This window comes from Schistocerca gregaria, chromosome 10 (genome assembly GCF_023897955.1).
Source record: "Schistocerca gregaria isolate iqSchGreg1 chromosome 10, iqSchGreg1.2, whole genome shotgun sequence".
Taxonomy (NCBI): Eukaryota; Metazoa; Arthropoda; class Insecta; order Orthoptera; family Acrididae; genus Schistocerca; species Schistocerca gregaria.
This window is the reverse complement of record NC_064929.1, coordinates 207,018,419-207,031,065: the sequence shown is the minus strand read 5'-3', so window position 1 is coordinate 207,031,065 and position 12,647 is coordinate 207,018,419. Positions and strand designations below refer to the sequence as shown.

At 44.9% G+C, this 12,647-nt stretch overlaps 1 protein-coding gene and 1 pseudogene across 3 annotated transcripts in view; one reads left to right on the top strand and one right to left on the bottom strand.

The window, feature by feature from the left end:
• The window catches only part of LOC126293481 (platelet endothelial aggregation receptor 1), an 800,502-nt gene that overhangs the window by 679,429 nt on the left and 108,426 nt on the right, over positions 1 to 12,647 (bottom strand). The window lies entirely within an intron of this gene.
• On the top strand, positions 6,986 to 7,103 carry LOC126293865 (5S ribosomal RNA; annotated as a pseudogene).

The following is a 12,647-nucleotide window of genomic DNA, read 5'->3' as shown; positions in this document are numbered from 1 at the left end:
TGGTCAGATGGCGACAATTATATATGAAGAGGTTTATTGTATATTGGTGTAAGTCAGTTTTGCTAATTTTGAGAAAGTGGAACTTTTCTAAAAAAAATGTGCATATAAATCAGAAAAGCATAGTAGAAACATATTTGGGATATGATGTCTAATAAGGGATAGTATTAATATTGGGGCTTTAGGTAAATGTAGTAATGTTAATATTATCACCATAATTTCTATAAATTCCATGAATTTGACCTTGCATTAACAGTTTCTCTTTGAACTGACAATACGTGAGCACATTAATCGGGTAGTATAAGCGCGTTATAGTACAAAACTTACATGGAAACGGTTTTGATAACGTTACAACGAAACAAACTTTCCAGAAAAAAATAATAGTTATAATAAAGAAACGAAAATTGCATTGTGGTGGATCAGAAAATCTCATTTTGCTTCGTGGCACTGTGATGCAAGTCAGACTTACTTCGCATTGCCATAACAAGTGAACAAAAATCTACTTTTGTCTCATAGCTCTGTGTTGTAAGTCAGACGTCGTTCACTGTGCCACAACACGTAACACACAAAACATTTCTCAGCAGAACGTGTGGCGCCATCTGTGACACCATTGTGCATACGAAAACTTACATCACTGTGACATCCAAAAGAGTGCAGTTCCTACTTCGTAACACGGCGCTTAACTTATTTTCGACAACATCTGACTTGCATGGGTTTCGAAAAGACGATCGTGTGAAACCCAGCTCGCGCTATTCGTACACGAGACTCAGAGGGCTATACATACGGGTTCCCAGGTATATACTGTATTTGTTGACTTCCGTAAGGCGTTAGATACATTTCCCCACAGTCGTGGGGAAATGGTGTGTGATTGGATTGAAGAGTTCCTTGATAACAGAGCGCGGCATGTCATTCTCAATGAAGAGAAGTCTTCCGAAGTAAGTGTGATTTCAGGTGTGCCGCAGGGGAGTGCCGTAGGACCATTGCTATTCACAATATACGTAATTTACCTGGTGGATGACATCGGAAGTTCACTGAGGCTTATTGAGGATGATGCTGTAGTATATCAACAGGTTGTAACAATGGAAAATTTTACTGAAATGCAGGAGGATCTGCAACGAATTGACGCATGGTGCAAGGAATGGCAAATGAATCTCAAGGTAGACAAGTGTAATGTGGTGCGAATACATAGGAAGAAAGATCTTTTATCATTTAGCTACAATATAGCAGGTCAGCAACTGGAAGCATTTAATTCTATAAATTATCTGGGAGTAGGCATTCGGAGTGATGGAATTATCATATAAAGCTGATCGTCGGTAAATCAGACGCCACACTGACATTCATTGGAAGAATTCGAAGGAAATGCAATCCGAAAACAAAGGAAGGAGCTTACAGTACGCTTGTTCGCCAACTGCTTGAATACTGCTCACCAGTGTGGGATCCGTACCAGATAGGGGTGATAGAAGAGATAGAGAAGATCCAACGGAGAGCAGCGCGCTTCGTTACAGGATCATTTAGTAATCGCGAAAGCGTTACGGAGATGATAGATAAACTCCAGTGGAAGACTCTGCAGGAGAGACACTCAGTAGCTCGGTACGGACTTTTGTTGAAGTTTCGAGAACATACCTTCACCGAGAAGTCAAGCAGTATATTGCTCCCTCCTACGCATAGCTCGCGAAGAGACCATGAGGATAAAATCAGAGAGATTAGAGCCCACACAGAGGCATACCGCCAATCTTTCTTTCGACGAACAGTACAAGACTGGAATAGAATGGAGAACCGGTGTTGTTGTTATTGTTGTGGTCTTCAGTCCTGAGACTTGTTTGATGCAGCTCTCCATGCAACTCTATACTGTGCCAGCTTCTTCATCTCCCACTACCTACTGCAACCTACATACTTCTGAATCTGCTTAGTGTATTCATCTCTTGGTCTCCCTCTACGATTTTTACCCTCCACGCTGCCCTCCAATACTAAATTGGTGATCCCTTGATGCCTCAGAACATGTCCTACCAACCGATCCCTTCTGCTAGTCAAGTTGTGCCACAAACTTCTCTTCTCCCCAATCCTATTCAATACTTCGTCATTAGTTATGTGATCTACCCATCTCATCTTCAGCATTCTTCTGTAGCACCACATTTCGAAAGCTTCTATTCTCTTCTTGTCCAAACTATTTATCGTTCATGTTTCACTTCCATACATGGCTACACTCCATACAAACACTTTCACAAATGACTTCCTGACTCTTAAATCTATACTCGATGTTAACAAATTTCTCTTCTTCAGAAACGCTTTCCTTGCCATTGCCACTCTGCATTTTATATCCTCTCTACTTCGACCATCATCAGTTATTTTGCTCCCCAAATAGCAAAACTCCTTTACTTCTTTAAGTGTCTCATTTCCTAATCTAATTCCCTCAGCATCACCCGACTTAATTCGACTACATTCCATTATCCTCCTTTTGCTTTTGTTGATGTTCATCTTATATACTCCTCTCAAGACACTGTCCATTCCATTCAACTGGTCTTCCAAGTCCTTTGCTGTCTCTGACAGAAATACAATGTCATCGGCGAACCTGAAAGTTTTTATTTCTTCTCCATGGATTTTAATACCTACTCCGAATTTTTCTTCTGTTTCCTTTATTGCTTGCTCAATATACAGATTAAATAACATCGGGGAGAGGCTACAACCCTGTCTTACTCCCTTCCCAACCACTGCTTTCCTTTCATGTCCCTCGACTCTTATAACTGCCATCCGGTTTCTGTACAAATTGTAAATAGACTTTCGCTCCCTGTATTTTACCCCTGCCACCTTTAGAATTTGAAAGAGAGTATCCCATTCAACATTGTCAAAAGCTTTCTCTAAGTCTACAAATGCTAGAAACGTAGGTTTGGCTTTCCTTAATCTTTCTTCTAAGGTAAGTCGCAAGGTCAGTATTGCCTCACGTGTTCCAGTATTTCTACGTAATCGAAACTAATCTCCCCCGAGTTCGGCTTCTACTAGTTCTTCCATTCGTCTGTAAAGAATTCGTGTTAGTATTTTGCAGCTGTGGCTTATTAAACCGATTGTTCGGTACCGATAGAGGTACTCAAAGTACCCTCCGCCACTCATCGTCAGGTGGCTTGCGGAGTATGGATGTAGATGTAGATGCAAATACGCTTGGAGATAAGTTGTACAGGCAAGTAAGAAATACGGGACCGTTCCTTAGGTGTGATTTCATGGTGATATCAGTAAACTGCAACTATTAATTGAGTCGGAAGTCATCGGGAAGGTGGAGTGGGCCGTTTAGAGGGTGCACCCGCTGCCGCTGCCATATCGATCGGGGCTCTGACCTCAGGAAGCTCAGTGCTTCCGCCGAGGCCGCTTGTGGTCCACACGGAAGGCCGCAGCTGAATTATGGGAGCACTTGAGCGTCGCCATATCCCCCCTTCCCCAGCACTGAAGTTGGTCCCGGCACTGTGCCCTGTGGTACGGCAGCAGATCCTCTGCTCCAGGCTCGAGGATGCGCAGACTGGACCGTCACTGGAACAGACGTAAGGCGCGCGGGCGGAAGTTTGAAATTTATTTCGGATTTCGCTGTGGAAAGTCGCTGAGGACACTTATGATTCGAATTGCTTTATTCGTTGGTGTGGATTTCCGCAAATTTTACTTCCCACAAACGGCACAGATATACCCGACGCGCATTCAGATGCTCAGCTACTGTTGTTTTTCCTGTGGCGTCACCACACCAATTAACTATGTTGAATGTGAAAAACAGAAAGCTTCAGTCCGGAACCGAACGACTGCTGCGGTCGCAGGTTCGAATCCTGCCTCGCTCATGGATGTGTGTGGTGTCCTTAGGTTAGTTAGGTTTCAGTAGTTCTAAGTTATAGGGGACTGATGACCTCAGATGTTAAGTCCCATGGTGCTCTGAGCCATTTGAACCATTTTTGAAATGCAGCAAAGCATTTTTATTTGAATCAGCTGTATAAATTATATTTATTCTTGACCGATTTTGGTTGTTTCAACCACCATTAGGTGAAAGACTGAACAAACAAAAAGCGACCATATGGCAAAATTAGAGTTGATCCTCTGAACGTAGACATCATATACGGTACTTACAATATTGTAACATCTGTTGGTTTAAAAATGGATATTTCTCATGGAAGACACTTCCACATACCAAACGTATCAATGGCAAAAAGTGGAATGCAATATAACCAGGTTCTGCACTATCTTGCAAAGCTTAGATATGTTGAAATTTTTAGACAACATAGTTGTGTGGAGAGAACCGCGATTGGTTTACTTATATTCAATTATTCAAAATGACAGTCACAATCGCATTATTTATTTTGTCGCCAACCGGTTTCAGTCCGCGGCGGGGTCATCTTCAGTGCAATTTACACTATTTGGTCGCTCGCTGGAGTCGTCACCTTGCCTGTGCACGGTTGGTAACTAAGCATACCGGTATTTGAACCCGTCTGCAGAAATATTTCACCGCCGCCAATTTAAATTTCGCCTAAGGACCAGGGAGATAAGATACAAGAATCTAGGGCTTTTACTGAGACTTTTAGACTGCTTTTTCTCTCACTCTATTTGGAATAGAGAAGGAAATGACACGTAATGGCTCTAGGTGCCCTCTGCCATGCCCGTGCGGTGCTTTGCGGAGTATGTATGTAGATGTAGATGTGATACGTTATGATGTCGACTCGAGCCTTCATAACGTCTTCGTCGAACGAGTAGCATATGAGTTCAGCGCTATGAAAAGACTGTCATCGTCTTGGAAAAGGGGAATGGTCCCAGTGTAATCTTGAAAATGTAGAGGAAAGAGTATTTGGCATGTCGAGTTCTCAAATACCCCTGCGGGATAGACAACATTTCCAGCACTTTAGTGTTGCGGGTTGCATACAGCGCAGGCGACGCCGTAGGCAGCACAAACCTCGGCGTCTGTTGACTGAGCTGGGCAACAGCTGATGTAGTACTTCGGCACAGTTGCGACTGCCACTCTGTACAGTTTACAATTGCAATTTCTCTGCAGCTCTCGACCCGCAGATTCAACACAGCGTGAATTCTTTCATTGGAATTTTGCTATTGGCTGCCGCTGTCGGAAAGGACGAACACCGACATTATAACGCATCTCGATTGGCCCAGTAATCCACCAAACCCTACTAAATCACATACAAAATGTCTGGAACTATTTTGGAATAGGGGCTGAAACGCAGCAGCCAACACTCGCAGAATATGGTAGGTCTACAGGAAGTAATTTTGAATGTTTGCCTTCAGCTGGTCATGGCATACATGAAGAAAGTTGCGTCGCTGAATTGCATCAGACATCTTCACTGACAAAAGTGACAATCGGATCTCAAGCTCAAGACGGTTCACTAGAACCAGTTGCGTCTCTGTTGATACCCAACTTTGATTGCATCAGCAACCGCTGTGCACAGCGATCGCAAATTGTCAGGAATGAGACACACACAGCAGACAGCCGCAGTCCCATTAGTTTTTATTGCAAATCTAGATTTCGGCTATAAACAGCCATCTTCAGTGCATTTTCGTTACAATTCAACAGACTCGCGGCAGCTCGTGTCCAATATGTTCCTACACATGTGGGTATACACCTGTAAGAGCGTATGGTAGTACGTAGATTTGCATGTACAATAATAACTAATGGGTTTTGCGACTGACGGCTGTTGGCTCTCGTCCTGTGATGGTATATCCCACTGATGCAGTCGAGACGTCACTGAACAGTTTTACGTAACGTCCACAGCTTCTGGACCCAAAAATTTTAATTAAAGCAAAAACTGGCAGTGAAAGCCTTCACACCGTTTGCTATCCCAGTTATCTTACGACTATTTCGAAAGCATATAGTATAGTGCGAATGTTGTGTGTGAAGCAAACAAAAGCTTTTCATCGACCTATGGCAGTCACTGTTGAGAACAGAGTCCAATATGATCGTCATCATGTACCCGCCCTTATAGCCGCACGTGTAAGCACGTCTCTTTCGAGATTCGGGGAGACGTGCTGACCGCGGATCCAATCTCTCCCTTTTCTCCACAGTCCAACTTTTATACCTTCGCACACTACCTTTTGCTGTTACCAGCGTTTGCATCACTGATGTCTGTTTTTCGAATTCCAGTTCGCCCTGCAGTTCTCTGCTTATGGAGCTCCATTCGCGTCGTTTTGGTGGTGACAGGGTTTCATGTGTGCGACATTCAGTTCTGCAGTAAGCTCTGCCGCAGTCCTGCTATTATGTTTGTGCACAATCGTCTTCAGTTATCCTCTGTCACGAACAGTGACCACATATACTGAAAAAAAAAGACACATCCCGTTTACGGAGATGGTGACAATATATCATCACTTATTGATCAAATGCCACCAGTAGCATCTGAAGATGGCGTTTGAAGGCCAAAATCGGCTATGATTGAATCGTAAAGAAGTGATTGTGTCAAAAATGAAAAAAAGATTTAAAATATCTTATTACAGACAATTTCCTCCGCGTTGTGTCTTAGCGGCTGATATTTTTCCGCTTTCGCTATCATCATCAACTTTGCAACTTCAGTTTTCCGGGTGTGGTGCACAATCGCTCGCCATCTCCTGCTGTCTTCATACTTCTTCACTTCCAGGACAGATTCCCACGTGTGTCCTTTCTCCCGCCTCAATCCAGCGTTTTCTTGGTCCTCCCCACGATCTTCTTCCTACGGCGTTCAGGTTGAAATGCCTTTTAGCCTTTCTTTTGCTGTTCATTATCATTATGTGCTCGAGCCACTGAAGCCCTCTTTTATGATACTGCTAACAGGAACCTCGACACCAGCTACTTTTTAAATTCGCCTCATTGCTGATTTGGTCATCTCTAGTTGTTTGGCTACAGTTTTAATGAATCTCATTTCTGTTACCTGAATTCTGCTGAGGTCTTTGTTTAGTAGGGTACACGTTTCCAAACCATGTGTTGGGATTGGTGCGAAATAGGTGTGGTACATGGTCGGTTTTGTTTTTCGTGGCCTTTTATCATCCCAGAGCCCACGGCCTTGCCGCAGTGGCAACACCGTTTCCCGTCAGATCACCGAAGTTAAGCGCTGTCGGGCTGGGTTAGCACTTGGATGGGTGACCATCCGTTATGCCGAGCGCTGTTGGCAAGCGGTGTGCACTCAGCCCTTGTCAGGCAAACTGAGGAGCTGCTCGACTGAGAAGTAGCGGCTCCGGTCTCATAAAATGACATACGGCCGGGAGAGCGGTGTGCTGACCTCATGTCCCACCATACACGCATCTAGTGACGCCTGTGGCCTGAGGATGACACGGCGGCCGGTCGGTACCGTTGAGTCTCCCAACGCCTGTTCGGACGGAGTTTAGTTTTTTATCATCCCAGGGACGATTTCTGATTTGCCTTTAAAAACTGGATGCTTTCGATGTCCTTCCGAGCATTTTCTGCTTAATGGTGTTGTCTTTCGACATCATGCTTCCTAGGTGCTTGAAATGGGAAACATATTCTACTTTGAGTCCTTCTCAAAATATATTTGAGGTTGTTTCTTGCCTGTTGACGGCCATTTCTGTTGTCTTTGTTTTACGTATTTCTAGTCCGAAAATTTTGAGAGTGTTGTTCCAATCATTAACCTGTCATTAACTTTCCTCTGTGCTTCAGCTTCTGTCTCTCCCCATACTATCAAATCATCAGCAAAAACCAGGAAATTTGGTTCGGTGTGTATTTTCTAGATAGATGTTATGATCCTATCCACTACTATTCCAAGCATGATTGGTGATGGAGCCTTCCATTTTGGTCACTTCACTTTGTTTCAAACTATTCTGGTCGTCCATTAGATATCAGGACACAGCCGTAGCACTTTTGGTATAACATTTTGACTTCATCATTTAGGTACCTTGGCACCTTTAGGTCTTCCAAGCATTCCCGTGTCTTGTCTCGAGGTACACTGTCGTACGCTGTTTCAGTATCCGCAAATACAATCACAAGATTTCTTCCATATTCCCAGTACTGATTTTTCGCTCTATAAATCTTCGATACGGTGCCTCACGAATCACCAGACACTTATGCTCCCTTGGTAACGGAAGCATCTGGCTTACGAGCACCATCAGTGTGCTCAAGTTCGATTTCAAGAAAATTGTGAGACCTGAGTTTCCCCTGGCGTATACAACTTTCAAATAACTTCCGGGAATTCAGCCAGGTAACACTTTCAGCGACCGCCGATATTTCGGCGGGAGAACACCGCGCCATTTTCAAGGCAAACTGCAATTGACAGGCGGCGTACATGCAAATTTAAAACCTCGGTTCTCGGACTGAAGCAGGAAAGGTAACACACATACTCAACACTAGCGCCACCAAAGATGACCAAAGTCAGAGCTATCGATAGTGAGAGTATGAATTCGGAGGTGAGGTAGCATTGACTCTGTCCCTCTGTTTTTTGACAAGGGAGAGAGCCGGATTCCAGATACAGTTTAAACAGAAACCTCCATCCCTGTTAACGAGGTCGCTCGCTAATTTAATCTCAACTGCCTCCCTAGTAACACTGTCCCAATAGCTGGAGGTGCATGCCAATATCTCGGTGTTATTGTATAACATGGGGTGACCAGTATCCAAGCAATGTTCGGCAATAGCAGATCTATTTGGGTGCTGTAATCGTATGTGCCGTGTATACTCAGTACATCGGTCCTCCACGGTTTTGGTAGTTTGACCAATATATGCCGTGCCGCAGCTACAAGGAATACGATCTACACTCGCCTTACGCAGTCCAAGATCATCCTTAACGGAACTCAAAAGTGCTCTAATTTTAGATGGAGGTCGGAAAACACGTTTCACACTGTATTTGCGTAAAATAGGACCGATCTTGTTGGACGTGTTTCCTACGTAAGGCAAAAAGGCAGTAGACTTAGGTGTTGACTCTGAATTATCATCAATCAACCCGATGTACAGTTCGTCGATAGCGCAACACACGTTCAATCTATCACTATAACCATTTTGACGAAATGTAACTTCAAGATGGGACAGCTCAGCTGGCAAAGTCTGAGCGTCAGAAACGGCATGTGCACTGTGTACCAAGGTACGAAGTACCCCTCCACGCTGAGCCGGATTGTGACAACTATTAGCCTGTAAGTACAAGTCGGTGTGAGTTCGTTTCCTGTAGACTGCATGTCCCAATGATCCATCATCCTTCCTCCTAAGCAACACGTCAAGAAAGGTAAGGCAACCATCCTCTTCCACCTCCATCGTGGAGGTGGATCGAGTTCAGATGTTCTAGAAAGACATTCAAATTCTCCCTACCATGAGGCCAAACAACGAAGGCATCGTCAACGTATCTAAAGAAACAGGCGGGTGTTCTGACCAGGGCTCACACTGACGTACTAAGGGCATTACACGGCTGTCGTTCTTGGTCAAATACGACGACGCAACCTGCAGGGTCAGCAAGCTTCTGTATTTTTATTCAAGAACGCATGTCTCGCTGTGTTCCCATGTTTTCGTCCAGACCCGTACAGCGGTCCAAATGGACCGATGTCCTCTTCTTATGACGTCATCAATTATTTTCCCTGTGCGCTTGATTGCTCGCGTCGATCACACGGCTTTTTGCAGCCCACCCCGCTTTGAACGGCACGAGTTGTTCTGGAATGAACGGCCGTACACTCAGCAAGCGACCCAGACAGGAAAGTTTCGAGGATGGGTGGGTTCCGCGCTGACAGAGCAGTGCAGTAGTCCACGCCAGTTTACACTGCGGTGCTGGAGACATGCCACGAGAACGGATCTGCAGCCAAGTTGAGCGGGCCGCGTCGCCCCTAAGCTGTCGGCTCGTTAAGCGCCTGCTACCTGCCAAACGACCCGCGGCATCGACGTCGCAGACGTCGACTGCTCGCACCGCTGTGAGTTACCCTCCGGATCGAACTCGCTCAGCTCTCGGCCAGATAATACCCGCTAAGGTACAAAATGTTTATCGCTTCAGGAAGAGTGTTGCATCGCGCGCGGGCTTTCGTGTATCGAGTATGACTAGGGGTGAAAAGATGCGGAGCGCAGAATTTGTTCCTGAGGCGGCAACTCTCTGTTTATACTTACGAGCCTAACTACTTAACAGCTTCTGGGAACTTTTCGAGCGCAATAGAAGAAATATTCTCCGTGACATGGCTCTGACAAGCTATGTGGCAGCAGATGTGATTTGTAGGCGCGAAACTGGCGTTCGACGGCGTCCCAGACGAGTTACGTCACGTCGAAATCAGCAGAATGTGGTGGCCAAGGCGCCAACGTGATTCAGCAAAATTGTAAACAAACAGTCAAAGTTGCACAGAGGTCTGTCTCTACTGTCTGACAACGTGTTATAGTAGATAAAATTCATTCACCGCGGCGTTCTACTAAGATTAATGGGCGCCTACTGCACTGTCGCGAATGATGCTTTGTTAGTAATTCCAGGAATATGACCACTGGACTTGGAAATTAGGGAAAGGGGAAACCTTTCACTGTTTAAAGAAAAGTACAAACGGTGCTTGAAACTGAGGCCAATTCGAAGAAGGCTATAAACGATCGCAAATTACAACTCTGGCAAAATGAATAGGACACTTCAGACAATGGCAGGAAACATACGAATTTCTCCCTAACATCAGGGAGAGATTATAAATGAAACTCTTAACCCATCGAGTGGGCTGATACACTACTGGCCATTAAAATTGCTACACCAAGAAGAAATGTAGATGATAAATGGGTATTCATTTGACAAATATATTATACTAGAACTGACATGTGATTACATTTTCATGTAATTTTGGTGCATAGATCCTGAGAAATCAGTACCCAGAACGACCACCTCTGGCCGTAATAGCGGCCTTGATACGCCTGGGCATTGACTCAGACAGAGCTTGTACAGGAACAGCTACCCATGCAGCTTCAACACGATACCACAGTTCATCAAGAGTAGTGACTGGCGTATTGTGACGAGCCAGTTGCACGGCCACCATTGCCCAGACGTTTTCAGTTGGTGAGAGATCTGGAGAATGTGCTGGCCAGGGCAGCAGTCGAACGTTTTCTGTACCCAGAAAGGCCCGTACAGGACCTGCAACATGCGGTCGTGTATTATCCTGCCGAAATGTATGGTTTCGCAGGGATCGGATGAAGAGTAGAGCCACGGGTCGTAACACATCTGAAATGTAACGTCCACTGTTCAGAGTGCCGTCAATGCGAAGAAGAGGTGACCGAGACGTGTAACCAATGGCACCCCATACCAACACGCCGGGTGATTCGCCAGTATGGCGATGACGAATACACGCTTCCAATGTGCGTTCACCGCGATGTCGCCAAATACGGTTGCGACCATCATGATGCTGTAAACAGAGCCTGGATTCATCCGAAAAAAGATTCGTGCACTCAGCTTCGTCGTTGTGTATACTATCGCAGGCGTGATGCATCGTCAAGGGTAACCGCAGCCACGGTCTCCGAGCTGATAGTCCTTGCTGCTGAAAACGTCGTCGAACTGTTCGTGCAGATGGTTGTTGTCTTGCAAACGTCCCCATCTCTTGACTCAGGGATCGAGACGTGGCTGCACGATCCGTTACAGCCATGCGGATAAGGTGCCTCTCATCTCGACTGCTAGTAATACGAGGCCGTTGGGATCCAGCACGGCTTTCCGCATTACCCTCCTAAACCCACCGATTCCATATTCTGCTAACAGTCATTGGATCTCGACCAACGCGAGCAGCAATGTCGCGAAACGATAAACCGGAATCGTGATGGGCCACAATCCGACCTTTATCAAAGTCGGAAACGTGGTGGTACGCATTTCTCCACCTTACACGAGGCATCACAACAACGTTTCACCAGGCAACGCCGGTCAACTGCTGTTTGTGTATGAGACATCGGTTGGAAACTTTCCTCATGTCAGCACGTTGTAGGTGTCGCCACCGGCGCCAACCTTGTGTGAACGCTCTGAAAAGCTAATCATTTGCATATCACAGTATCTTTTTCCTGTCGGATAAATTTCGCGTCTGTAGCACGTCATCTTCGTGGTGTAGCAATTTTAATGGCCAGTAGTGTATTAGTACTTTAACTACTGCTAATAATGCTAAAACAGATTATTATTATTATTATTATTGTTGTAATAAGAAATTTTGTGCTATTGTTCAATTTTTCTAAATATATTTTTATAGCTTGGTAATTAATTGAGTTATTTATATTTATAGTTTCAGTATTTATAAATGTTATTATATCTCCAATAATTAGTGTTGATATAATCAATCCATGCGTGTGCAGGGTGTTATAAGGAACAATCGTTCTTTCTGCGTACCGTCTGGGAACGGAAGACGTAGTGTTGTCAACCACACTCCACGCTGTGTTGATGCTTTGAGACCGCCCAGATGCCTCGTTAGATTACTTCAGTTACCTGCATTGGTGCTAGCGTCACACGGAATTAGAAGGAAATCGATGGCCGTGGCGCTCAAATCTGGACTGAAATCGCAGCGCCATTTATCTCGCTATCGACTGAGCCTCCGAAAATGAAGATCGCGCGTTTTGCCAGCAGCTGTTTTCCCACAGCTGCCAGGTGTCTAGATTACAGCTGCACAGAATTAAGACAGTGATGCAGACATGAGGAACCTTCACGTGTGCGTATTAGGGGTGAGAAAAATCTACCGGTTAAAACGGACACTGGTGTTTTAGTTTTGAATAAACAGTATTTTTCGGTGTTTGAAAAAATAGTTCA